Here is a 25,745-nt window from a genome sequence, read left to right on the forward strand (position 1 = left end):
ACATGCCTGGAACACCTCCCCAGGGAGGCGTCCAGGAGGCATCCGAAAAAGATGCCCGAGCCACCTCAGCTGATTCCTCTCGATGTGGAGGAGCAGTGGCTCTACTCCAAGCTCCTCCCGAGTGACTGTGCTTCTTACCCTATCTCTAAGGGAGTGCCCAGCCAACCTGCGAAGGAAACTCATTTCGGCCGCTTGTATCTGCGATCTTGTTCTTTCGGTCATTACCCAAAGCTCATGACCATAGGTGAGAGTCGGAATGTAGATCAACCGGTAAATTGAGAGCTTCGCCTTTTGGCTCAGCTCCTTCTTCACCACAACGGACCAGTAAAGTGACTGCATCACTGCGGAGGCTGCACCAATCCGCCTGTCGATCTCACGCTCCATCCTTCCCTCACTCGTGAACAAGATCCCGAGATACTTAAACTCCTCCACTTGAGGCAGGACTTCTCCACCAACCTGGAGAGGGCAAGCCACCCTTTTCTGGTCGAGAACCATGGCCTTGGACTTGGAGGTGCTGATTCTCATCCCAGCCGCTTCACGCTCGACTGCAAACCGCCCCAGTGCATGCTGAAGGTCCTGGTTTGAAGAAGCCAACAGGACAACATCATCCGCAAAAAGCAGAGATGAAATCCTATGGTTCCCAAACAGGATTCCTTCCGGCCCCTGGCTGCGCCTAGAAATTCTGTCCATAAAAATTATGAACAGAACCGGTGACAAAGGGCAGCCCTGCCGGAGTCCAACATGCACTGGGAACAGGTCTGACTTACTGCCGGCAATGCGAACCAGACTCCTGCTCCGTTCGTACAGGGACCGGACAGCCCTTAGCAAAGAGCCCCGAACCCCATACTCCCGAAGCACCCCCCACAGAATACTATGGGGGACATGGTCGAATGCCTTCTCCAGATCCACAAAGCACATGTGGACTGTTTGGGCAAACTCCCATGAACCCTCGAGCACCCTATGAAGGGTATAGAGCTGGTCCAGTGTTCCGCGACCAGGAGGAAAACCACATTGTTCCTCCTGGATCCGAGGTTCGACTAATGGCCGAATTTTCCTCTCCAGTACCCTGGAGTAAACCTTCCCTGGGAGGCTGAGAAGTGTGATTCCCCTATAATTGGAGCACACTCTCCGGTCCCCTTTCTTAAAAAGAGGGACCACCACCCCAGTCTGCCACTCCAGAGGCACTGTCCCCAACCGCCACGCAATGTTGCAGAGGCGTGTCAACCAAGACAGCCCCACAACATCCAGAGACTTGAGATACTCAGGGCGGATCTCATCCACCCCCGGTGCCTTGCCACCGAGGAGCTTGCAAACCACCTCAGTGACTTCGGCTTGGGTAATGGACGAGTCCACCTCTGAGTCATCAGCCTCAGTCTCCTCAATGGAAGACATGACGGTGGGATTGAGGAGATCCTCAAAATATTCCTTCCACCGCCCGACAATATCCCCAGTCAAGGTCAACAGCTCCCCACCCGCACTGTAAACAGTGTTGGCAGAGTACTGCTTCCCCCTCCTGAGGCGCTGGATGGTTTGCCAGAATTTCTTTGAGGCTGACCAATAGTCCTTCTCCATGGCCTCCCCGAACTCCTCCCAGTTCCAAGTTTTTGCCTCCGCAACTGCTCGAGCTGTGGCATGCCTGGCCTGCTGATACTCGTCAGCTGCCTCAGGAGTCCCGGAGGTCAACATGGCCCGATAGGACTCCTTCTTCAGCTTGATGGCATTCCTTACTTCTGGTGTCCACCACCGGACTCGGGGATTGCCGCCACGACAGGCACCAGAGACCTTGCGGCCACAGCTCCGAACAACTGTGTCCACAATGGAGGTAGAGAACATGGTCCACTCAGACTCAATGTCCCCCGCCTCCCTTGGAAGCTGGGAAAAGCTCTCCCAGAGGTGGGAGTTAAAGACCTCCCTGACAGAGTGCTCGGCCAGACGTTCCCAGCAGACCCTCACCATACGTTTGGGCCTGCCAGGTCTGTCCGGCTTCCTCCTCTGCCAGCAGATCCAACTCACCACCAGGTGGTGATCAGTTGACAGCTCAGCCCCTCTCTTCACCCGAGTGTCCAAGACATAGGGCTGGAGATCAGATGAAATGACAACAAAGTCTATCATTGACCTCTGACCTAAGGTGTCCTGGTGCCACGTGCACTTATGGACACCCCTATGCTTGAACATGGTGTTTGTTATGGACAAACCGTGACTAGCACAGAAGTCCAATAACAAAACACCACTCGGGTTCAGATCTGGGAGGCCGTTCCTCCTAACCCCGCCCCTCCAGGTGTCACTGTCATCGCCCACGTGAGCATTGAAGTCCCCCAGTAGCACAATGGAGTCCCCAGTCTGAGCACCCCTCAGTACCTCTCCCAGGGACTCCAAGAAGGCCGGATACTCTATACTGCTATTCGGCCTGTAGGCACAAACAACAGCAAGAGCCCTTTCCCCAATCCAAAGGCGCAGAGAGGCAACCCTATCGTTCACTGGGGTAAACTCCAACACATGGCGGCTGAGCTGGGGAGCTATAAGCAAGCCCACACCAGCCCGCCGCTGCTCACCATGGGCGACTCCAGAGAAGTGGAGAGTCCAGCCCCTCTCGAGGAGCTGGGTTCCAGAGCCCAAGCTGTGTGTGGAGGTGAGCCCGACTATCTCTAGCCGGTACCTCTCAACCTCTCGCACAAGCTCAGGCTCTTTCCCCCCAGCGAAGTGACATTCCATGTCCCAACAGCTAGCCGCTGTGTCCGGGGATCAGGTTGTCGAGGCCCCTGCCTTCGACTGCCGCCCAATCCACATTGCACCAGTCCCCTACTGCTACCTCTGTGGGTGGTGAACCCACAGGAGGTCGGGCCCACGTCACCTCTTCGGGCTGAGCCCGGCCGGGCCCCAGCTCAAAGCTTCATCCTACTAAAACTACTGATCAGCTTCACACACACACACACACACACACATACACACACACACACACACACACACACACACACACACCTTATAAAGCAGGCTCTTAACTGGCCATATTTAACAATGCTAAATCTTTGTTATGATGATGATTGTCTTAAACTTGACTCTGAGAGAGATTTATTTATTCTATCCACATTCACTGGATATGAGCAATCGTGTGCTCTGATTGGCTACTCTACTACTAGGATATCAGCTCATATACTGTGAGTACACAAAAATAAAATGGCAGAGCATGTTGCTGAACCAACCGAGTGCAAAATTAAAAACTCTACTCGAAAACAAAACCACAAAAAAAGCAAGAAAATATGGAATGAAAGTATTTGATGGTAGGAACATATCTTTTTATTTTTCAAGAATTATTATTATTATAGCATTTTTCATAAATTGCTCCTGTCATTTCGTCGGTTTGTTTACATTCTAAGTGGAAATTTTGTCAGATGTTTTGTATAAAGTTTTTATTTATCGAATTTGCTAAAAATAAAAATGCTCTGTTTTGCAAAATCCAGTGAATGTGGATAGAATAAACAGTTATTCCACTCAATCTCGCTGTACGGTACATGGCTTAGAGCCAACTCAGCGCTATGTGTCAATTTCGTGGAATAACTGTTAATTATTTATCTATCATTTGACTTGCATCTTATTACATTGCTTCCTAATTGTAACTTCAATCCACAATTATTGTCTTTAATTTTTGTCTCAGCATTTGGTTGATTTGTGTAACCAATAATCAAGAATCAGATTATTTGTATTTTTGCATAATTTATTGAAAAAAAATAGCCTAATTATTCACCAGGACCATAATTATGCCAGGATGATATTTTCAAAATGTTTTTCTCTGGAACAGAAAAATGAAATCCTTGGAAATGCTGACATTTCTGCTGAATCACTGGGGAGACTGGTGTTGGTGCCACACTGTTATTGTCATAATATAATTTTTGATGAAGCAATATCAGTATGTTTCCTTCCTTAAATCTCAAATACTACAACACCCAAAGAAACTTATCTTCCTTTGAGGATACGCCAGTCCCTCTCCTGACCTATGGTGGTGTGACATCATCTGTCCTTAGCAATATGTCCCCATAAGAATTGCTTCCACTGCGCTACAGTAGAGCAATAATTCAACCAATGCTAATAAGCTAAGCCTGTGGGGACGATGGCAGATGAGCCTGGCATCCAGACAAATTCGCCACTTGACTTTTCTTTCTTGTCGACATGTGCTACACAAGGGATTTTCGGCGGCAAAGGCCCTTTCTCTCTATTTGAATATGATATCTGTTTGAGTGAGAGTTGGAGTAGGTACACTATCACTTGTTTTTTGCTTGACTGCTCATTTAAGAAGTGTTGAAGTTGTGCAAGCTCCCTAGGCAGCTGGGGTGTTAGACAGTGGAGTGCCACTCCATTTGGTCTCTTGCTTTTTTCTCTTGCCAGTGTTCCAGACCAGTGCAATGCTCCGAATGCCAGGCACTGCTGTTCATATCAATAAATATGATGTACATGCATGAAGCCCACTATACATAGTAGGGAAGCAATAGGAAAATATTATATGGCATAAAAGCAGCATGTACAGAAGTCCATTTATTAAGGTATATCGATAAGGGAACGGTGGTGTAAGTGGTTAGCATGGTCGCCTCACAGCAAGAAGGTTCTAGGTTTGAGCCCAGTGGCCGGCGAGGGCCTTTCTGTGTGGAGTTTGCATGTTCTCCCCGCGTCTGCATGCACAGCAAAATCCCCAGTGTTGAATTAACATCCAGAGTGTTAATTTAACACCCTACTGTGTTTATATAGGTCCAGTTGGACACAAATTTACTCTGAAAGTGTTAATTCAACACTGAGGAATTTGCTGTGTGGGTTTCCTCCGGGTGCTCCAGTTTCCCCCACAGTTCAAAGACATGTGGTTAGGTTAATATGGGATGGCCTTGGGCTGAGGTGCCCTTGAGCAAGGCACCTAACTCCCAACTGCTCCCCGGGCGCTGTTAGCATGGTTGCTCACTGCTCTAACAGGAAATTAATTGTATCCTCTGAAGGGTTTTATTATTAGGTTAATCATTTATATAAACTTTTCAGCCTTCTTTTTTTTTTTTTCAATCTTTTTTCATCTGCTTGCATTAGGGTTTGCCACAGATCTGTTCCACATATTTGATTTGGCATAGGTTTTACACCGGATGCCCTTCCTGACACAACGCCCCCCAATCTATTTGGGCTTGGGACTGGCACTAATGCCCAGGTCAGATGGCAGAAAGACACATGCTGCGACCTGCGATTGGTTGGGTGGTGGGCAGGTGGACGCAAGCGTTTTGCGTCAACTCCTTTGTTGTGGTCAGACGTATTGCAAGACGCAGAGTTTTTAAGCTGAATCAACCAGTCGGAAGCAGACGCAGCTAGACACAGGTTGACGCAGTGCACAGACAACCTTTAAGAAAGGTTTAATAAGGCCATAAGACTGGTTGTTGTAAACTATTTGCAGGTGCAGTCTGTGTCTACCTGTGATGCATCACAGCCATCTCTAAAGACTTGTCTTCCTCTGCGTCAGCCTGAGTCTAGCTGCCACTACTGCAATTGGTCGCTCAAGCGTTGCATGACCGCCTGCCTCTACATGTGTCAACCTGCTATTTGCACTGATTGGAAGCAAATCGCAGCTGAAATGCAAACAGGTCATGATCTACTTGCATCAACTTGCCTCTACTAAAGACCCTCGGCAACACTCGGCCATTATCTGTGTTGTCGCAAGACCAGTCTTGCGTCTACCTGCGATTTTGTTATCACAGGTAGATGCAAGTAGTTGAAAACTAGTTGCAGCCTACCAGCTGACCTGGGCATTAGTATGCACTGACTTGTGCAACCCCAGTGGATGAGTAATTTTACCTAACCTGCATGCCTTTGGACTGTGGGGGAAACCGGAGCACCCGGAAGAAACCCACGCAGACACGGGGAGAACATGCAAACTCCACACAGAAAGGCCCTCATCAGCCATGAGATTTGAACCCAGAACCTTCTTGGTGTGAGTCGACAGTACTAACCACTACACCACCATGCCACCAGTCTTCTTTTTTTAATCAGTCTTTGCATATACAGTGCCTTGAAAAAGTATTCATACCCCTTGAACTTTTTCACATTTTTCCACCTTACAACCACGAACTTAAAAGTTTTTTATTGAGATTTTATGTGATAGACCAACACAGAGTAGCACATAATTGTGAAGTGAAACGAAAATGATAAATGGTCTTCAAAATTTTAAACAAATAAAAATCTGAAAAATGTGATGTGCATTAGTATTCAGCCCCCCTGCATCAATACTTTGTAGAGCCACCTTTTGCTGCAATTACAGCTGCAAGTCTTTTGTGGTATGTCTCTACCAGCTTTGCACACCTAGACACTGAAATTTTTGCCCATTCTTCTTTGCAAAATAGCTCAAGTTCAGCCAGATTGGATGGAGAGCATCTGTGAACAGCAATTTTCAAGTCTTGCCACAGATGCTCAATGGAATTTAGGTCTGGACTTTGACTGGGCCATTCTAACACATGAATATTCTTTGATCTAAACCATTCCATTGTAGCTCTGGCTGTATGTTTAGGGTCATTGTCTTGCTGGAAGGTGAATCTCCTTCCCAGTCTCAAGTCTTTTGCAGCCTCCAACAAGTTTTCTTCCAGGATTGCCCTGTATTTAGCTTCATCCATCTTCCCATCAACTCTGACCAGCTTCCCTGTCCCTGCTGAAGAAAAGCATCCCCATAGCATGATGCTGCCACCACCATGTTTCACAGTGGGGATGGTGTGTGCAGGGTGATGAGCAGTGTTAGTTTTCCGCCACACATAGCGCTTTGCATTTAGGCCAAAAAGTTCAACTTTGGTCTCATCTGACCAAAGCACCTTCTTCCACATGTTTGCTGTGTCCCCTACATGGCTTCTGGCAAACTGCAAACGGGACGACTTATGCCTGTCTTTCAACAATGGCTTTCTTCTTGCCACTCTTCCAAAAAGGCCAGATTTGTGGAGTGTACGACTTATAGTTGTCCTGTGCACAGATTCTCCCACCTGAGCTGTGGATTTCTGCAGCTCCTCCAGAGTGATCATGGGCCTCTTGGCTGCTTCTCTGACCAGTGCTCTCCTTGCTCACTCTGTCAGTTTAGGTGGACGGCCATGTCTTGGTAGGTTTGCAGTTGTGCCATACTTTTTCCATTTTTGAATGATGGATTGAACAGTGCTTCTTGAGATGTTCAGAGCTTGGGATATTTTTTTAGAACCTAACCCTGCTTTAAACTTCTCCAGAACTTTATCCCTGACCTGTCTGGTGAGTTCTTTGGTCTTCCTGATGCTGTTTGGTCTTCAGTGTTCTCTAACAAACCACTGAGGCCTTCACAGAACAAGTGTATTTATGCTGAAAGTAAATTACACACAGTAGGACTCTAATTAGATGACTTCTGAAGGCAATTGATTGCACTGGATTGTATTTAGAGGTATGAGAGCACAGGGGGCTGAATACTAATGCACACCAAATTTTTCAGATTTTTATTTGTTTAAAATTTTGAAGACCATTTATCATTTTTGTTTCACTTCACAGTTATGTGCTACTCTGTGTTGGTCTATCACATAAAATCTCAATAAGAAACTTTTAAGTTCATGGTTGTAAGGTGAAAAAATGTGAAAAAGTTCAGGGGTATGAATACTTTTTCAAGGCACTGCATTTCTTTTATGATGGATGCAGTAATATAGACTACGCATAACACATAAAGGCATAATACTGACTAAATAAATGCCAGATATTAATCATTACAAAATAAACATGTTTGCAACCATTTGAGTGAAATGTATGCTGTGATGTCAAATCATCCATAGCCACTTATCCTGTGTAGGGTCACGGGCAAGCTGGAGCCTATCCCAGCTGACTATGGGCGAGAGGTGGGGTACACCCTGGACAAGTTGCCAGATCATCACAGGGCTGACACGTAGAGACAAACATCCATTCACACTCAGTCAATTTAAAGCCACCAATTAACCTAACCTGCATATCTTTGGACTGTGGGGGAAACCAATGCAGACACGGGGAGAACATGCAAACTCCTAGGTTCGGCCACTGGACTCGAACCCAGAACCTTCTTACTGTGAGACAACAGTGCTAACCACTACACCACCATGCCACCCAATGTCAAGTCAATAAAAAATAAATACATGATATGCAAAAGGAATTTCCATTTAACATGGATTTTTCAAAGAGTTGAATTACTTATAAATAATTAATACAAACAAACAAACAAACAAACAAATACCGTGAGATCTTGGGATTCTCAGTATCCTCCAAATCCTCCACTGGCTCCCTGTTCTATATCGCATTCAGTATAAATTATTCCATTCACATTTAAAGTGCTACACTCCTCAATATCTAATGGAATTACTTCAACCCTATTTTCCCATTCACAATCTCAGATCTTCATCTTCTGCTCTGTTATCTGTCCTCACATTTAAACTATCCATCATGGGTTTGAGAGTGTTTAGGGATGCAGCCCCCAAGCTATGGAATTCTCTCCCTCAGTGTCTTCAAGATTGTACATCTCTTCCTAAATTCAAAAATCATCTCAAGTCATTTCTCTTCTCTCTCTGCAATCCCTCCTCCTGATATTTCCTCTCCTGATCACTGACTATTTTGTCTTTTTCAATGCTCTGAGCTAGTCTGTTATTTTTATGCTCATGTAAATTGTCTTTTTTTTTTCTGTGTCTCAGATCTCTTATGTTTTCTTCTGGTTGATTTGCTTCTCTTTCTATAGTACCATTACTTTGTAAAGCGTCCTTGGGTTGGTGAAAGGCACTATATAAATTAAACTACTTCTTCTCATCTCATCTCATTATCTCTAGCCGCTTTATCCTGTTCTACAGGGTCGCAGGCAAGCTGGAGCCTATCCCAGCTGACTACGGGCGAAAGGCGGGGTACACCCTGGACAAGTCGCCAGGTCATCACAGGGCTGACACATAGACACAGACAACCATTCACACTCACGGTCAATTTAGAGTCACCAGTTAACCTAACCTGCATGTCTTTGGACTGTGGGGGAAACCGGAGCACCCGGAGGAAACTCACGCGGACACGGGGAGAACATGCAAACTCCGCACAGAAAGGCCCTCGCCGGCCACGGGGCTCAAACCCGGACCTTCTTGCTGTGAGGCGACAGCGCTAACCACTACACCACCGTGCCGCCCACTACTTCTTCTTGTTCTATATAATCTATATATTTTTTATTTCTATATAATAAAAAATACAAAAATATTCTGGCATTCTGTGGTTTCATTCCACGTCCCAAAAAATATACCAGTAGGTGGATTAGCTGATCAGGGGTGGGTTTCCTAAAAGCCTCTTAACGCTAAGAGCATCTTAACAAGGAGAGTGTGTTCATTGTGCTGCTCACTCTACCATTTAACAATGATCTTTGTGCTATGATGCTTTTGGGAAACTCGGCACCAGTGGCGCAAAAACGGGGTATGCTCAATATGCAGTGCATATGGGCGCTCCGCCGGGGGGGCGCCAAAACAAGGGAGGGACAAAAAATTTATCATGCTATGTTTTAAAACTACTCTTATGCTTTTAACTCTTGGCTATGCTCAAAATAGTCTGTTTAAAAATAGCAAAGAAACGTCCAATGTCCCTTTACTTTCCACAGCTTAGGCTACTCACCGTGGAAGGAGGGGAGAGGAGAGGAGAAGGGGGGTGAGGAGAGGAGAAGGGGGTGAGGAGAGGAGAGGAGAGGAGAGGAGAGGAGAGGAGGGGAGGGGAGGGGGCGCTGCTGAGCGCTCCATACAGTAGCTGTCGCCCATAGACCGGGTGATTGTTTAAGGCAGGATGGAGAAAGCGAAAAGTTATCAGGTGCCCAAGTTAGGAAGAGAAAGAAAGAAAAGGAGAAGGCATGTAAGGGGATGCGCCAAAAAATGTTGACGTGGATGAAAGACATATGGACTATGATGGAAACAGATCTTGTGTTCAGGGTCAGGGATTAGGCTATGAAGTTCACAGAAGACTAGATAGTGCTGCGCTGGCCTGGCTAGCTGAAATTGTATAGCGATTTAGCATATTGCTTAGCTGAGCCTGATGCACACACAGGCTATGGGCAAGGATTTAGTACCCGTTTGTCAAATTGATTGAAATGTGGTGCCTGCGTGAATGCAACGATCGTTAATGTCAGTCGGACAAGCACCTGATTATGCAATCACCATTCATGGATAGCTAGCTAACTCTGGCTTGTGTAACAGAAAGTCAGATTAGTTCATTTCCATAATCAATTCAGATATGATAAATAGCATTTCTATCTTGGATTCACGAGTCCGACACCGTTGCAAGGTCATACTATTTTCACGCATTTGTGAATTCGGTGGACGTTTCTGTATCCACGTAAGGTCATAGCCTGGCTTCTGTAGAAGTCAGTGCTCCCTCTGCAGGGATATTGAGGACTGTTCTAAACACACATCTGAATCTCTGCAAGTTTTTATCTTAGAGACATATAACTGACACCATTAGAAACCTTGAAGCTTACATTGCAAATATTATGTTTTCAAATATAGCCTGTATTAAAAAAGATGGCTCTTTGTAAATAACAGCTTTCTTATGATTAGGCTACTGATGATAAGACTGCATCAGAAATGTGTAATTCATATGTCTGCAAGGAAACTAAGGCTGGTTGTTTGACATGGGCTAGGGGACAAGAACAGAGACAAGACAGAGTAGCGGAGGAAGAGAGAGCGGATACAGAGGAGACTGAGATGAACATGGAGATACCAACTGGTAGAGAGGAGGAGAGCCATGATGACATCAGGTGAACTGTAAAATGTGCACATATATATATATGTGTGTGTGTGTGTGCGTGCGTGCGTGGGGCGCCAAAATTGTTGCTGCATACCCCCAAAAAAGTGGGTAGTTGCGCCCCTGCTCGGCATAGATTGTTTGTTTGTGTGTGTGTGTGTGAGAGAGAGATGCCCTATCATGGACTGGCATCCATCTGGGGAGTATTCCCACCTTGTGCCCAGTGTTCCCAGGATGTTGGTAACTCATCTCATCTCATTATCTCTAGCCGCTTTATCCTTCTACAGGGTCGCAGGCAAGCTGGAGCCTATCCCAGCTGACTACGGGCGAAAGGCGGGGTACACCCTGGACAAGTCGCCAGGTCATCACAGGGCTGACACATAGACACAGACAACCATTCACACTCACATTCACACCTACGCTCAATTTAGAGCCACCAGTTAACCTAACCTGCATGTCTTTGGACTGTGGGGGAAACCGGAGCACCCGGAGGAAACCCACGCGGACACGGGGAGAACATGCAAACTCCACACAGAAAGGCCCTCGCCGGCCCCGGGGCTCGAACCCAGGACCTTCTTGCTGTGAGGTGACAGCGCTAACCACTACACCACCGTGCCGCCATGGTGGTAACTGACAAAAACAAATTAATGAATTATATCACTAAGTTAAAAAAAAAAAAGTTGGGTGTGTTTTTTGTCCAAACTTTATCACTCAATATCTTAAAATTATGAATTCTCAGAAACGTACAGTATAATTCCTTGACTTGTAGGTACCTCGGTCTTTTGGACGCTCTTGTATATTGCGTCAAATGAAGACTGATTAGATAAATGTCTCCTATAGACCTTATACAGTACTGTGCAAAAGTCTTACATCCCCTATTTTTTTCATACAAACTTTGTTATAGATTTCTATTTTATGACTTCTACATTATCGAGTCGGTACAAAAACATTTGAGAGTCCAAACGTTCGTTTTCCAGCACAGAATTAAACGTTACAGGAAAAAAAAGTTTGTATCTGAGCAGCATATTACATAAGAGAGCACTTTTCAGATGAAAAAAGAAAACATAATGAAGGCTGCTGGGGTTTGGTGCAAAATGAAGAAGCGAGTGTGACAGTCAAAGTGTCCAGAAGAACTGAGGCTGGTTCTGTAAGATGCTCAGGAAAACCTACAGCTCATTTCCACATAAAACTGAGACTGCTTTTTTTTTTTTTTTAAAGCAAAGGGTCGTCTCATACCAAATATTGACTTTGTTTCATTACCTCCGCCAAGGAGGTTATGTTTTCGGTAGCGTTGGTTTGTTTGTTGGTTTGTCTGTTAGCAACATAATGGAAAAAGTAATGAACGGGTTGCTCTGAAATTTTTTCCAGAGGTGTGACTGGGCACAAGTAACAATCCATTAAATTTTGGCGGTGATCCGGATCACCTTCTGGATCCCGGATTTTTTTAAAGGATTCTTGGCGGAGGTCTGCTCTCTCCGAGTGCTTTTCTAGTTTATTATGCAAGGCAAGGCAAGTTTATTTGTATAGCGCATTTCATACACACAGGCAATTCAATGTGCTTCACAAAAAATAAAAGCATAAGAACAGTAACAAAGAATTAAAGTAAAAGTAAAATCATTAAAATCCAAGATTAAAAAGAAATTAAAATAAAGAAAGTAAAATCATTAAAATCAAAATGAAAAGAAATTATATTAAAGGAAATTATGGCTTCCTGGCTTACTGATTACTGTTTATAGTATTTTTTTTTTTAATGTTGAAACATTTCTTTTCATTATTTTTAAGACATTTTTGGTCTCCAGCATTTCTTTACATGTGCCTCAGGCTTTTGCACAGGACTGTACACCTTTCCATAAACTGATCTGTATACGTATTTATCACCTCGTGATATTAACTTGAAATTCTTCTCCCAACCTAAAAGCAATGATTTACCAAAGTGTCCTTCGAAACAAGTTCTTCCAACAAGTTCTCCTTTTATCACCTTTGTACCCTTTTTCAGAAGGGAAAAATAAGACGAAACAGTGATGGATGGCTCTGAGGCGCTGAGCAAGCAGTGGACTCTATCACAACTGTAAGTGAGGAAGTGAGGAAGGATATCAATTTGACAAATACAGTGTCCTGCACATGCAGTGTAAAAAAAAAAAAACCTGTCTGACATCCTGACACACTCCCCTGTTGACAGGTCTGGCAGGATGTTGGAAGAGCCAGCAGCAGAGCACAGATGTGGAATATCTTTAAACTCAGATGGCTATAACTCTTATTGCTGCAAAGAAAAAGAAACACTAGCATGACAATAAGATTAATCTTGATTTTATTCCTTAGCAGTGCACAACAGATTAAAGTTGTTGCTGTTGTACTTGTTTTAAATCACAGTCACGAGGTGAAATAGCGCTTATTGTATAAATGACTCACGTTTACACCATGTGCTTCCTACATGATATATTTAATTACCCAGTAGAACACGCCCATATTCATTATCGCAAGTGTACAGCATGTACAATATACTGTATCAGAAGTCTTCACAGCGTGTGAGAACAATTTTCACAGCACTCCTAGTAAAGATTCAATATAAACTTATCTAAGGAGAGCATTTCCATTTCAGGTTAAACCCACCATCAATCTTGTGCCAAGCTCTTGTAGCACTTTCCTTATTTATGACTGACATATGAGAGCATGTGAAGAGCAACCAAATTGATTCAAGCACTCATCTGAGTCATGACTGTAATTGCTGGCAATAAGCTGTCATTTTCATTGAAGGTTTTTAAAAGTTTTTTTTTTTCTTAATCCATTATTAACATGGTCTTAGCGAGTATTGAGGCTGTCGTAGAAACAATGACTCTAGCGGTCCATAAAAACTCTCTCCTGAGTCTTTTTTATTTTTATTTTTTGGAAAATCGTCTGATGGTTGTGATTTTTGCATGATGTTCCTGTCCTGATGATGTGCCTGGGAAACAATTTCCTTATTTGTTTTGACATTTCGAAAGAAATCACAACATTCTGGCTTCTCGATTTCTCAAAGCAGCACCTTTCTTTAACCATGTTTGTCCTGGCCAAAGACGCGTTGCCGAAGCACGCCGTCGATACAGAAGTTAGCAGGAACTTTATCGCGCTGGCATGCTCTAAATGATTTAGAGGAGGATTTTCCGTCAACGTTTTACACATTACTCTTAATCACACACACTTCAACTTTTTTGGCCCATTTCCCTCCCTCATTTCCTCTGTCTTCAGGCTGACAGTGACAGATAGCAACATCGCTAGTATATCTCCAGCACTCCAGACAGGGATATTATCACAGGCCTGAAGAAAAGCCTGGAGACTTTTCTGGAGAGCCAGTTTATTTAAGAACAATGGAGCACCTGTCTGGAACAGAAAAGCCTGTGTGTGAGCTGATGAGAGCAGTGTGTGTGGTAGGATTAGGATGAAGGGTTATTTAAAAAAAAAAAAGGCCTTTTAATCAGTTAAAATACATACTGACTTATTTAGGACTGCAGAGGAGAGAATTAGGACAAAAATCAAGCCTTCCAGATGTGTTTAATTAAATTGTATTAAATATTAAACAGCAGTCTGGTATTAGAACATGTGTATGAGGTTTATTTAGCAACAACATCTGATTAAGTATCAAGACCAGGACAAAAATTATTATACTATGCCATAAATATAGCATAGTATACAGTTTTAAAATTGCATAATGAGTCATTAAGTACATTAACTACAGGTCTGTTGATCTCTCAAGTCTGATTGGCCAGAAGGGGCTGATTAATTTTTATTTTATTTTATTTTTTTAACCTGCAGCTCTGATATTCATGCTGGCTGTAATTCAAATCACAGGCTTATATGAATGCATTTGTACTATGTTATATTTTCTATAATAACAATTTATTCATGATGGACATGCCATATAATCTATGCCTAATAAGAAGAAAATTACACCAATCAGCCATAACATTAAAACCACTGACAGGTGAAGTGAATAACTGTGGTTATCTCATTATAATGGCACCTGTCAAGAGGTGGGATATATTAGGCAGCGAGAGAACAGTCAGTTTCTTGAAGCTGATGTGTTGGAAGCAGGAAAAATGGGCAAGCGTAAGGATTTGAGTGACTTTGACAAGGGCCAAATTGTGATGGCTAAAATCAGTAGACAACCACGTGAACTGGTCGAGTTGGCAAGTATGGAATAACTGTCTATAGTTCCTATAATGTAGCTGATCACAGGAACAACATTAAATATAACTATAAATTGATTTTTTTTATTGTAATTGTTGACAAACACTTCAAGACATGCTGTTATACCGTAGATTAGTAATTAACGATAGTGTTTTGTTCATTACATATCCTATCATATCCTATAATATCATATCCTTAATTAGATATACCTAAAGTTTCCTACCTTTATTTCTTATTCAGGGCGGCACGGTGGTGTAGTGGTTAGCGCTGTCGCCTCACAGCAAGAAGGTCCTGGGTTCGAGCCCCAGGGCTGGTGAGGGCCTTTCTGTGTGGAGTTTGCATGTTGTGTCCGTGTGGGTTTCCTCCGGGTGCTCCGGTTTCCCCCACAGTCCAAAGACATGCAGGTTAGGTTAACTGGTGACTCTAAATTGACCGTAGGTGTGAATGTGAGTGTGAATGGTTGTCTGTGTCTATGTGTCAGCCCTGTGATGACCTGGCGACTTGTCCAGGGTGTACCCCGCCTTTCGCCCGTAGTCAGCTGGGATAGGCTCCAGCTTGCCTGCGACCCTGTAGAAGGATAAAGCGGCTAGAGATAATGAGATGAGATGAGATTTATTATTCATTACTCATGCACTAGGTCTATTCTATGAGTTTTGAGTTTATGCTGAAGGATCCTGAAGATATTATTAGGACTCCGGCAATATAAGCACAATAATAAAAGGAAAAAATTAAGGACAATTTAAAGGAAAATACAATATTAGTCTTAGTAAGGTGTTTGGTTTCTATGCAAAAGCTCATAAGTAGGACAATTAAACCTAAAGCGCAGCAGCAAAATGCCTCGCACAGACAGTTTTCCCTTTAATCTGTCATTAGTCTGTATTTATCAGTAAAACTAAACTGCGTGTAAAAGATGTGCTTTTAGTGAGAATTAAAAAAGCTCTTTCCTCCCACAGACTACAAATCTGGGAGTCTATCATGGGTCCACTGATACAGGATCCTGTGTACAGGATTGAAACTTGCGCACATAAGAACAACGACGACGACGACAACAACAACGTAATTCAATGCAGACATAATGAGTATTAACAAACATTGAAATCTTCTTCTTCTTCTTCTTTTGGCTGCTCCCATTTGTTCGGGGTTGCCACAGCGGATTTGTTCTGTATATTTAATTTGGCACAGGTTTTACACCGGATGTCCTTCCTGACGCAACCCTCTCCAATCTAACCGGGCTTGGGACCAGCACTAAGTATGCACTGGCTTGTACAACCCCAGTGGCTAGGTATTTTACATTAACAAACATAGAAATATGTTTCATAATTGTATTTTTATGTATAAAACTACAGTATGTCTAAAAGTTAACCAATGCTTTATGTGACACCTAGTATACCTTCAATGCAAATACAGTTGTGGTCAGAAGTTTACATACAGGGGCATGAATGTCATCTTGGATATGAATGTCAAGGCAATATTTGGGCTTTCAATAATTTCTTTGAACCGTTCTTTTCTGTGGCAGAATGATTGTACAGCATCCATCTTTAATTAAAAAAAACATGAATTTGGTGCACAAGTTTTAATTTTCTTTGGGTTTTCTGAAATCAACACGGTCAAAATTATACATACAGAGTCAAAAATTTATATAAATTCACTTAGATTATTAATTCAGAGGTGCTGAAACTTCCAAAACGTCTCTTATCTTGCCAAGGCCGAGGTCTCTTAACTTCCTGTTAGTGATCATGATTGACTACAGCTGGTAGCTTCTCTGTGGCTTCATAAAAAGGGTTTGTTGACAGCACTCATTGGATTGACCAACACATAGTAAAATGGAAAAGTCCAAGGAGCTCAGTGCAGATCTGAGAAAGAGGATTGCAGATATACACAACTCCAGAATGTCTCTTGGGGCCATTTCTAAACAACCGCAAATTCCAAGATCAGTTCAAACTATTGTATCCAAGTTATTGTGAGGTGTAGTTACTTTGCCAAGCCACTTTGCTTCAAGAAAACCCAAACTGTCACCCTCAGCTGAAAGGAAATTGGTTTGGATGGTCAGGAACAACCTGGGAACCACCATGGCACAGCCCTGCCATGAACTGGAAGCTGATGGATCACTGTCTACAGTTCAAATCACCATGGACTATGAGGCTGCTATGCAAGAAATAACCCCTGCTCCAAAATTGACACCTTCAAGCTTAACTAAAGTTTGAAGCTGACCACACGGGCAAAGAAAAAGCCTTCTGGAGGAAAGCTGTCTGGTCAGATAAGACAAAGATTGAGCTGTTTGGCCACAATGACCACCATGTACAGAGGGACACTGTACCAGCTGGTGGTGGTGGTAGGATCATCATACTCTGGGGCTGTTTTACTGCCAGTGGAACTGGTTCATTGCACAAAGTGGATGGAATAATGAAGGAGGAGGACTACCTCAGAATTCTTCAGCATAAACCATCAGAAACTTGAACATGACTTGGGACTTGGGAGTTACAACAGGACAATGAACCCAAACACGCATCAGAGCTGGTTGTGGAGGATAAAGCAGGCTAAGGTTAAGCTTAAAACAAGTCCTGACTTCAACCCTATTGAAAATATATGGACCATGTTTCTAAGTCGAGTCTATGCCAAGAAAAAAAAAATTAATTGAACTCTACCAAGTCTACCATGAAGCTTGTTCATGGTAAACAAAAATGTTTGGTCAAGGTGAATCTTGCAAAGAGACATTTTACTCAAATATTAGATGTGCTGTATGTTTATTTTTGACCCTGTATGTATAATTTTGACTCTGTGTTGATTTCAGAAAACCCAAAGAAAATTAAAATTTGTGCACCAAATTCTAGTGGGTTTTTTTTATTATTAAAGCTGTATGCTGTACAATCATTCTGCCACAGAAAAAGAACAGTTCAGAGAAATTACCGAAAGCCTAAATATTGCCATGACATTCATATCCAAGATGACATTCGTCACTGTATGTAAACTTCTGACCACAACTGCATATCAACATGAATATGAAAAAGCAATATCCTTGCATATTTAAAATAAAATGTGCATCATATAAACACATGAATGAGAGGGCTAAAAAAATCCATTACTTCTCAGACACTCGCTATCATGAAACTCTTTGAGCCTTAAACACAGGGTCTCAAAACTGAAGGAAAAACACACTCAGTAAAAGACATATTGCAAGACAACACTGTTTGTACTATGAGGGTACTTCAAAAAGTTCTCAGCCTCACCCAGAAAATCACAGCAGAAAGATTGTTCTTGCATTATTTTTCAACATAGTCACCTTTAACTTCAATGCACTTGCTCCACCGATGTTCAAGCTTCACTATGCCTTTGTGGATGAAGGTCACATCCTGAGCCTCCAGATCCTCCTCAACAGCATGGATAACTTCATCATCACTCTGAAAATGGCGACCACGCAAATGGGATTTTGTGGGACCACACAGTTTGGGAAACAGATAGAAGTCAGACGTTGCCAGGTCAGATTAGTAAAGTGCATGGGGAAACAGTTCAAAGCCACATTTGACTGTTTCTGCCTCTGCCACTTGTGCTGTGTGGACAGCCTGGAGCAACATCATGCCAGCTTGAAGCGTTCCTCTCCTTTCTTATTTGATTGCTTCTTTCATTTGAGTTTTTGTGGAGAGTGAAATAAGGCTTTATAGTATACAGTTACCGTATGCCCCAAAATGGGAGTTACGCCCCTTGTTTCTGGGTGAGGCCAAGAACTTTTTGAAGTACCTTCATATTTGTACTTCCTAAATGTTGTGTTTGTTGTTAGCCAACTCCTTTATTCAAACCACACAGCATGTATGCTTCTGCTTTTCCAATTGTGTACTTCGTACTTTGATTGAGCAACACATACAGGGTCTATTTGCTTCTAGAATCAAACGCATTCTGAAAAATCAGTGATTGAGATCGTAATCCACTTCATTCATGTTTATTATTGCTATTCTTGTATTTCATGCATGGCTTTTCAGTCACAGTTCATGACATGTTACAGATGTGTCCATGAAGCAGATGTAAATAAATTAGCCTGAATGAAGGAGGCATTTCGCCAAATGCAAGCTCTTACAATCTTAGCAAAACAGTCAATAATATGGTGGATGAAACTGTGGTGTAGTGGTTAGCACTGTCACCTCACAGCAAGAAGGTTCTGGGTTCAAGCCCAGTGGCCGATGGGGGCCTTTCTTTGTGGAGTTTGCATGTTCTCCCCGTGTCTGTGTGGGTTTTCTCCAGGTGCTCCGTTTTCCCCCACAGTCCAAAGACATGCAAGTTAGGCTAATTGGGGACTCTAAATTGACTGTGAGTGTGAATGGTTGTGTGTCTCTATGTGTTCAGCCCTGCAATGACCTGGTGACTTGTTCAGGGTGTACCCTGCCTCTTGCCCACAGTCAGCTAGAATAGGTTGTTATGGATGGATGGAAACTATAGTCTATAGCATCTACTTCATACCATTCTCTTTGTTCTACTTATAACCAGTGATGGTTGTTCTTGATTCCAACAAACTTTAAATAAACCAACTTTCAGCAATTTGTTAAAAGGAAAAAATGATAAGACTAACACCAAAAATGAATTTTATATTTATCTATTTTTCCTTGAAGGAAATGGGTGGTTTGGCCCTGCTTACCTATTTATACCATCCAGCCCTAAAAAATACAACCACTGAAAGACAGCATGATACCACACAGGATTTAATCACCAGTCACAATAATATAAACTTTGTTGTGGATGAGCAAAGTAAATGGAAGGCTGCAAGGCACTGCACAGTTCAAGTCTATATTTAGAGGTGCATTCATGAAAAAAAAAAATAGCAATGAGAATTCAGGTGAGGCAAAGCAAAGTGGAGTCAAAGTGTTTGCTGTACTGTGAGACTGAAATGTGTGGGAAGGCCAAGAGATGCATAACAAAATGATAATGAATCTGTCCTATGAGGAGGAATATTGCTACTCATTTTCTTAACATTAGCCTAAATTGTACGTTCCAACAGATACTGCAAAATGTTTCACATCTATCTGGGTCTTGCAGAAGCTGGAGCCAATCCCAGCTGATTTAGGATGAGAGGCGAGGTACGTACATCCTGGGCAGATTGCTAATCTGTCAGTCAAACATTCACACTCACGGGCAATTTAGAGTAGCCAGCTGACATCAACTTAATCTGCATGTCTTTTAATTGGACTGTGGGAGGAAACTGGGGCACCTGGAGGAAACCCATACAGGTACGGGGAGGTTCGAACCCAGAACCTTCTTACTGTGAGGTGACAGTGCACCATAATCCCGAGCTCAAAATGTCACAATTGAATTTTTGTAAATGTACTGTAAAATATATTCACTGAACATGTAAATGGGAATACAAGACTTGGTAATTAAATTTAAATATACAAAAATCATACAATATTTATCCATATCCATTGTTTTTTTTGGAAATCATATGTTTTATATATAGATTCCAGCAGAAGAAAATGTGCTGCGTCTTTCCTCTGGGACGAGGCATTTGTCAAGTAGACGAGATGAGATAGGGCAGAGGGAGAATATATATTTTCCACTCTTTTTTCCCCCTAAGTGAGCACAAGCCTAAGCTAAAGTTTGATGGCTATGCTTCATTAGGTCATGGAAATGGAGGCCAGTGAGTTCAGTAGCCCTGTTCTGCTAGCATCTGACAGCTGGCCTTGTTTTACATTAACCACATTAATTCAGATGCTCCTGTCAAAGTCAAATGTCATTCTGTTAGAAGGGATGAGTAGATCCTTGAAGCAAATACAGCATTTTGGAACAATGGGGAAGAAAGCAGGTCAAATGCCTTGATATCTTAAGAGACAAATGTTAAATTAAATGTACAATTTTGTGAATGAGCATGATGCATAACAAATATTAATATAAAGCGTTTAAAACATTGGCAGCACGGTGGTTGTAGTGGTTAGCACTGTCGCCTCACAGTAAGAGGGTTCTGGGTTCGAGCCCAGTGGCTGACGAGGACCTTTCTGTGTGGAGTTTGCATGTTCTCCCCGTGTCTGCGTGGGTTTCCTCTGGGTGCTCCGGTTTCCCCAAAAGACATGCAGGTTAGGTTAACTGGTGGCTCTAAATTGACCGTACGTGTGAATGGTTGTTTGTCTTTATGTGTCAGCCCTGTGATGATCTGGTGACTTGTCCAGGGTGTACCCCACCTCTCGCCCGTAGTCAGCTGGGATAGGCTCCAGCTTGCCCGCGACCCTGCAATAGTGGATTTAAAACATTTGTGTGCAAGAGTGTTCAATAATCAGAATGGATTGAAGTATTTCTGGAAAAACATTAATATTTTAGTATGGAATATTCCTCATGTCAATTGGGTAAAGGCATCTTCAAAATGAAGAAATGGAAATAAATTCGAGACTTTGTGCCGTCAGTGTTAAGAGAATAAGTAAAAGTTTATTCATAGGAATCAAAGAATGTTAACTTTTAATGCTCAAGATTTATCCCTTAATAGAAAGATACACTCCCTGATCAATTTAAAAAGAACTTGTTCTTGATTCTAAGCTTTCTGTTCTTTGCTGCAGGAGTGGAACCCAATGTGTTCTTCTGCTGTTGCATGCTGAGATGCTTTTCTGCTCACCACGATTGTAAAGAGTGATTATACTGTATGAGTTACTATATCCTTCCTGGCAGCTCGAACCAACCTGGCCATTTTCCTCTGACCTCTCTTATCAACAAGGCATTTGTTTCCACCCATAGAACTGTCGCTCAGTCGATGTTTTTTTTTGTTTTTTGCACCATTCTATCTGTGTAAACTCTAGAGACTGTTGTGTGTGAAAACCCCAGGAGATCAATAGTTTCTGAAATACTCAAACCACTCCATCTGGCTCAAACCAACACCCATACTACAGTGAAACTCACACTTTGAGATCACAATTTTTCCCATTCGGATGTTTGAAGTGAACATTAACTGAAACTCTTGATTTGTATCTGCATGATTTGATGCATTGTGCTGCTGTCAAGGGATCGGCTGATTAGAGAACTGCATAAAACTGCAGGTGGATGGGTGTTCCTAATACACTGCCCGGTGAATGTAGATATAAGTAATCAGGGCTCAGTTTCCCAAAAACATCATAAAGTTAAGATCATATGAACTGAATGAGAGTTTAATGTGATGCTCGGTCTATATCATCTTTATTTTAGCTGTTAAATAAATAAATAAATAAATAAATAAATAAAATTTAAAAATAATAATAATAAAAATCAGCCCAGATTCTAGTCTAGGTTTCAGATGTATTTTGTGTTGAGAATGTGAACCATTTCAATACTTCTTTCATTAAATAAACTGGCCTTCATAGAAGAACATATTATACAGTGAATGAAATACTGCAATACTTCTGCACCCATGATTTATTGCACTTAATAAAGCACTCCTTTAAAAATTGAATGCTTTGAACAAAGGACATTGTTCGACATGTCACTCTGAACTTTGAATAAAGTTTGCATTTGAATGAAATGACAGATCAACACTGGAAATATAAATATTTGTGCTCAATATCCAGCAGTGGCTCTTGACCATGGATTTTGGTGGGACAGGATGATGTTAATAGTGACAAAGACTCAGGCTACATCCACACGACAACGGCAACGAGATTTTTTTTTTTAAATATCGCGTCCGCATGGGTAACGGATCAGTAAAATATCAGGTACATCTGGCAACGCAACGCTTGCTGAAAACGATGCAATACACATGCCACACCTCTACATGCGCTGTAAGACGGTCCCATTGGAGACACCAGAACAATAGAAGAAGTAGGACGCATGCGCATAAACCCCTTCTTCTGTAGCATCAGCCACATAAAGTTTTGATTATTAATCAGTAGCGTAAAACGAAAGACGCGGAAAGAGGAATGAATGGGGGTAGATGGAAGCCGGTACGCCAACATTCTGATATCCTCCAGAATTCTTTAATGGTCTGGAATAAATTGAATGCTACACGTTGATGGATTACTTTGTTCTTCTACGCCCTTTTTGAGGAATGTATTGTCAGACTTAAACCAACATCTGAAGAGGTGAGATCGCTCCCTTTTTTCCCCCCTATTTTTGCTGGCGGGATTGTTTTTGTTTTTGGAAAGCAGTGAAAATATTTTGTAAGCGCGTTTCATGAACCAAGTTATAGAATTTGTTGACAACTCGCATCGAGTTCGTTACACTTCTACCCGGCGTGAAGCACTGACAGTCATGTGGTTGTGACGTCATCGTAAAGAAATCCGTTCTACTCATCCAGACGACTTCGCAATGGCGCCGTTGCCAGATTTTTCCACTCTGGAACCCGTTCTCAAAACATTTCGTTTTGGGGCACCCAAAACGCCGGTGCCATGTGGACGCCAGGCCGAAACGATAAACAATTTTATCAGATTCACCTGAATCCATTGCCGTGTGGACAGGGCCTTAAACAAATTTAAGTTGAGAAGCTGTCACACTTGACTAATGCTATAGACTTCTATCTCGTGAATTTTTATGTAGTTGAGAGTTGGCAACATGCAGTCATCCAGCAGACAGACTTGTTTTGAGTAGTTTTAGATGTACCGTTGTTCAGCTGTGTTTGATACAGCAAGTGAGATTCCTGTCACAAAGTTTCAACAAAATTTCTCAAAATCTCCAAAACCACACAAAAGCTCTGAAATTAGCCGAAAACAATTTGCTATTGGAAAAGGGAGACACGTTTTTCTTTTTTTTCTTAGCCTGGGAGTCAGAAAAAAAGCTAATATGGTGTACATGTATTTCTGAAGTACGATCATTATCAACTCCAGAATCTGCCTTTCCCTTTCTCACTCTATTTGCAATATATCTTACAATAGAAATAGTTCTATATATTATAGACACACTGTCTGCACTTAGACATTGCCTTTCTTACAGGAAATTTATTAGATTTAACTGCAATTATTTGCTATAAAATAAGATCTTGGCAGTCAGAATATTTTTAAACGAGCCCAATTTGGTGTAAAACAACAACTCTGTCAACTCTGTCATTAGACATCTTATCTCTACTCTTCCTCCATTGAAAATGTTCATGGAACAGCATGATTCCTGCCCCAATGGGCCTATACAGGGTTAGTCAAAATTATGTTAACACTAATGGATTATTTTTCTCCTGCAGATAGACGTACGCCATGGGTGACAGATTAAATGGTACTGTTGCTCACTGGATTTGTGTGTTGAACACGATGGTGAACAGGTTGAGACTGTCCTGTAAATCATCTTGCACATATGATGTATGTTTTGTGAATAAATGGTTTCTACCATTTAAGTGTTAACATAATTTTGACTAACCCTGTATTAGTGCATGTTGCAATTCATATCTATGACCACTAGGTGCAAATAACTCCATGGAACTTTGACTTATAGAGAATCTGTATTTCAAAAAAATGTTGATCATTCAACTGAAATTACTATTTCAGTGGAATTGAAAATCTATGGAGTTGAGAATGAGGACTTTATGAAGAATTAACATTTGCATACTTGCCAGTTCTACCGATTCATGCAGTAGTTTACCACTTTTGACAGGTGAATACCGCCTCCCAATTTTAGTTGTAAAAACTACCGCGTTACAAAGTAATCACCGAACAGTGTTGGATTTGCTCTTCTGACCTCGCTTCAGCTATTTTCAGCGATACAAGTATATAGCGTCAGATAGTCATATTAAGTAAAGCCGAGAGCCAATGGAATGGCACCATCCCACTGATTCTTGTTATGGTTCTAGCCAATCAGCAATGAGCTTGCATGTAACCAGAGGTGGACAAAGTACCCAACTTCATTACTGAAGTCAAAGTACAGATCCCACTGGTCAAATGTTACTCGATACAAGTGAAAGTTGTACAGTCAAATTTTTACTTAAGTTAAAGTACTGAAGTACTTTCTTTTAAAAATACTTAAGTATTAAAAATACATTTTCTGTCAACGCATCATTGTATTATTGCTACAACGCTTACAAAACCTAATGCCGCTACCAAAGACAGAAATGTGAATTCACAAAATGAACGCATGCTGTGCCATCATGGTGGTTTAACGTTAAGCTAGCTAGTCAGTGAAGCTCCACCTGACATGCTAGCAAACTTTTTTCAAACTCAAAATCATATTGGGTAGCTAGCGCTACTAGAAAAGAAAGATTTCTACATTCTGTTTATTTGGCAAGATTATGCTAAAATATATTTTTGAAAGGACTTCAGATAAGTTAACAATATTCATCTGAGCATAACTCTGTTTTTACATGCTAACTTACAGTGTCCAAGTTAACTAGCTATGTGTAAACATTAGCCGTGGACAAGGCGATGGCAACTTGGAGGGCAAATCCATAGAAAGTTATTTGACTAACCAGACTGTATAGCTATTGCAACATTATCGCTAGCTCTAAAAGCACATACAACTTCGTTGCAAACTTTCTCTTGGAATAAAACATTTATAAACCTCAATATGCTTCTGCAGGTTGGACGGCGAGTTTTTATAGGCCATAATGTGGTTCATTTTCAGCAAACAAAGCAAACATTTAAAACGAAACGAATGTTTATTCCTTTCAGAAAACTGAAACATGGGTTCTAGGTATGGCCCTGGGTGCGTGCATTCCCCAGAAGAACCGCCTCCTTTCATTCTGCCATCATTTGATCGTGTTCAAATCACGCTGCTGAGAAATCAATGAACCTGATTTTATCCAGTCTATGGACGTGACGTGACCCTAGTGATTACTGATCGGCTGTCTCAGTGTCACCTGGGAAAAAAACCAATCACATTTTAGAAAATAAAGAAAAAAACATCCACTTTCAAAGCTGCTTCATAGTAACAAGTAATGAGGACCTTGACAGAAATGTAGTGGAGTAAAAAGTACAATATTTGCCTTTCAAATGTAGTGA

The sequence above is a fragment of the Neoarius graeffei genome, chromosome 15 (assembly GCF_027579695.1).
Source record: "Neoarius graeffei isolate fNeoGra1 chromosome 15, fNeoGra1.pri, whole genome shotgun sequence".
Lineage (NCBI taxonomy): Eukaryota > Metazoa > Chordata > Actinopteri > Siluriformes > Ariidae > Neoarius > Neoarius graeffei.